Source organism: Mus caroli, chromosome 10 (assembly GCF_900094665.2).
Source record: "Mus caroli chromosome 10, CAROLI_EIJ_v1.1, whole genome shotgun sequence".
Classification (NCBI taxonomy): domain Eukaryota; kingdom Metazoa; phylum Chordata; class Mammalia; order Rodentia; family Muridae; genus Mus; species Mus caroli.
The window spans coordinates 63,204,698-63,208,754 of record NC_034579.1 but is presented as its reverse complement, the minus strand read 5'-3'; the positions used below and the strand labels follow the sequence as shown (position 1 = coordinate 63,208,754).

At 42.9% G+C, this 4,057-nt stretch overlaps 1 pseudogene; it reads right to left on the bottom strand.

Moving 5' to 3' along the window:
- Positions 1–3,111: 3,111 nt before the first annotated feature.
- On the bottom strand, positions 3,112–3,639 carry LOC110303832 (annotated as a pseudogene).
- Positions 3,640–4,057: the final 418 nt, after the last annotated feature.

The window sequence follows — 4,057 nt, the reverse complement described above, 5'->3', positions numbered from 1 at the left end:
TTCCCAGATCTATAAATTGACAATTTTCACACAACTATCATAAAAGTTCAGATTAAAGTAAGTCTTTTAATTCTTTTGATAAGGTTGGTCAAACTGTTCTCTATGTGGTTGGAGAGACAGTTTAGTGTTTGAGAGCTCTTGCTTCAATTTTAGAAGAATGGGAGTTCAGTACTTCAGTGGAGGCCACGTGTGGTGAATTAAAACAGCATACCTACTTTTAAATATAAAAACCTAGCATGTGTATAGTGTTTTTGCCGATTTTATTTTATTTTCCTATTTTTTGGGTCCAGTCTGTTTAAAGGTACTACTGGAAAGCTAAGTCAGCAGAGGCCATTCTTCAACAGATGTTATGAGTCAAAACTCCAGAATCCCAGTGATTGATATTTTGGGTGTTTTACATAGAGGTTGGTTAGAGGGAATGAATGAATGAAGAGATTGAGTCAAGGAACAGGACATGGCTTCATCCCACCCAACACATACCCAGGCTCCCTGCAGCCCAGCTTGTGCCAGGAAGCCTTTAACACAACCTTCAGATGCATTCCAGCAAGATTTCCAACATCTTCTGTAGGCCTGGTGCACCTGTAGTTCTTGCTTTCCAAGAAACCAATATAAAGCCTGGCAAGAGGCGTTGATCTTTCCAGATTAAACCGTTTTATTCATTATTTGTCATTCAGCCTTTCCCCAGATCTCAGCCTTAATCAACTCGAAGCTTGATCAGGGAGGCAGAAGGGAAAAAAAAGCCAATATAAGTCCAGAAAGATAAATGTGACCATAGGGTGAGATTAGCGTGTTCGGAAGAATGAGTCCGAGAATCTCAGTTATCATGAGGCATGGGGATGTGTGTCAGAGCTGAGACCTAAGCAGGAAGGAAGCTGGAGATGAGTTGACCAAAGTGTGTGTGTGTGTGTGTGTGTGTGTGTGTGTGCATGTATTTGTGTGTGTGTTTGTGTATGTGTATGTTTGTGTGTATATGTGTGTTTGGACATGTGTGTATGTGTGTGGGCTTTCGTGTGTGCTTGTGAGTGCATGAGTGTTTGTGTGTGTGCATGTGTATGTGTTTGTGCATGTGTGTATGTGTGTGTGTTTGTGAGTGCATGGGTGTTGGTGTGTGTGTTTGTGGGTACATGAGTGTTTGTGTGTGTTTGTGTGTGTGTGTGTGTACTGAGAAGTCAAAGAGCCATGAAGCTGGGGTAGAAGGATGGTGGGAAATGTGGATAAGAGTCTAGAAGTTTAAAGAATTTTCAAGATCCATTTTCAGGTCTCTGGAGGCATAGACTATAATAGATTGAGTAAATGACCAAGAATAATGGCTTCTTGGAAAGACTGCTTTAGCGTTTTCAGTTTTTAAGTATCCTTCGCAGTTTCACATGTGTATGTCATAGACTCAGACCCTATCTCCTCCATTATCCTCTCTTGTCTCCTCCCCCCATTGCCTGAACCCCTTCTTTCTTTTGGAGGACAAGGATGGATTGTCCAGCTGATTGTGTAAGCCATCCATGCTTCAGGCTGTCTCTAGAGAGATTAAAACTCCTCTCCTCCAGCAACAAGACCCCATGATCTAGGGTTTTATTTTCATTGGGAGGGAAAGGAGAGGAGGGGGTTTCTCCTGGGCTCTTTAGAATGGGTTGCTTACTGTACACTTTTACTTTGATAAACATTTACATATATAGCAGAGCAACAAGAGCAGTTTGAGAAATTACCTAAGATTTCACCCAGATTCACCAATAATTATTACCTCTTACGCATTTGCAATTGTTCTCTCTCTCTCTCTCTCTCTCTCTCTCTTTCTCTTTCTCTCTCTCTCTCTGTAACTTTGAGATTCATAGTTTTATATGTTTTGGTTCATAATCTGAAGGAATCTCAACCTCATCTCTCACCCTAAGATGACTGGCATCTGACACAGAACAAGTCATCAATGGTCCAAGTCTTCATGGGTTTTCTTTCCCAGGGTAGGACCCGAGTCAGACTCATAGGTCACACTTCCTCATCGCTGTAACTTTAAAAACCACCTCTTTTTAACCAGATCTTTGACTCTCCTTTGTCCTCTTGACCTTGACCCTCAAGCCAGTTTTCCTGTTGAACATTCCTTACTTTGGGGTTATCAAATGTTTCCTTATGGTTACACCAGTGCTGTAAGAAGACTGGAGATTGAGTTGTGTCCCCTTGATGTACTATGGGAGGTGAAGCCATATGGGTTTGTCCCCATGTGGGTTGCAAGTTTAGTTAACACTGTTTACCTGTAGAGGGTTTACCAGCTTCCATCATTGTCACAGCAGCAAATTTCCCTTTGTAATCAACAAGCATTTTCTGGGAGATACTTCCAGACTAAGTGAACAAAACTTTCCTTATCCCATGTTCATTCTGTACCATGGGCATCCACAGATGACTTTCTAATCCATCTTTGCATTTGCATTCTTACTCTTCATCTATATAACTCCTAGGAAGACTGTTTGGCTTCTCCCATTCATCCACTCATTTGCTTATATCAATGTGGCTCATGGGTTTGTTAGAGAATCCGGGTACCAGTTTCCCATGTCATCATTTCTTGTGTGGTTTCAACTGTCTATCACATCTAATCTTCAACACTGAGAATGCTCATCCAGAATGTTTGCATATTTAGAAGCAGGAAGAAACAAGCTGGTTTTTAAAGCAGGGTTTGGTAGGGCGAGGGACAATCTTGAAGAAGAATCTGTGGAGACAGATGGAGACAGGTCTGAACCTGAGTCATTTCTACCAAGTAACAACTGCTGTTAACCTACTGTTGTTTCCAAGTGGTGGAAATGAGAAGAGGTTACAGTTGTTGGTTCTACATGGGAGTTGGGGAGTTGGGGAGTTGGGGAGTTGGGGTTTCATTTATTATTATTATGTGGGTGTGCGCACACAGCATGCAGACATGAGAATGTTCCTGTGCATGCAAGTGTGTGAGCATGTCTCTTGTACATGTGGGTGTGTGAGTGTCTCTATATATGCAAGTGTGTATACAATGCGCAGATGTGTGAGTATTTCTATAGATATTGATATGTGAGTGTTCCTGTATATACATGTCTTAGTTAGGGTTTCATTCCTGTGAAGAGACACCATGACCATGACAATTCTTATTTTTTTTTTTTATTTATGGTGAAAAAAAGTGTATATTTAGAATTAGCCATCTGGACTCAGTTTAGATGATCCCAATCTTGTTGGCAACATCTAGGGCATCATAATCAGGAGCCAAGCGAACATACGCCTTCTTCTCTCCGTCGGGCCTTATCAGGGTATTGACTTTGGCCACATCAATGTCATAGAGTTTCTTGACAGCCTGTTTGATCTGATGCTTGTTGGCCTTGACATCCACAATGAACACAAGAGTGTTGTTGTCCTCTATTTTCTTCATGGCTGACTCAGTGGTCAGTGGGAATTTGATGATAGCATAGTGGTCAAGCTTGTTTCTCCTGGGCGCACTCTTCCGAGGATATTTTGGCTGCCTCCGGAGCCGCAGGGTCTTGGGCTGCCGGAAGGTGGGTGACGTTCGGATCTTCTTCTTTTTGTGGCTGTGGACGCCTTTCAGCACTGCCTTCTTAGCTTTCAAGGCCTTCGCTTTGGCTTCGGCTTTGGGAGGGGCAGGAGCTTCCTTCTTCGCTTTCGGCGCCATCTTGGCGAAAAGGACAACTCTTATAAAGGCAACCATTTAATGTGGCTGGCTTCTAGTTCAGAGGTTCAGTCTACTATCATCATAGCAGTTAGCATGGTGATGTCCAGGCAGGTATGGTGCTGGAAAAGAAGCTGAGAGTTCTGCATCTTGATTTAAAGGTGACCAGGAGAGACAGACTTTCTCAGACAGATAGGAGAAAGCTCTTTTCTGTATTGGATAGAGCCTGAGCATAGGAGAAAACCTCCAAAGTCCACCCCCACAGTGACACACTTCCTCCAACAAGACCACACCTTGTAATAGTGCCACTCCTTCAGGGCCAAGCATGTTCAATCCACCACAATGCCAGTGTGTGAATAGTATGTCCCCATACACATGGGTGCATGCACACACTGGTGGAGGCCAGGAGTCAGCTTTGGAATAGCTCCT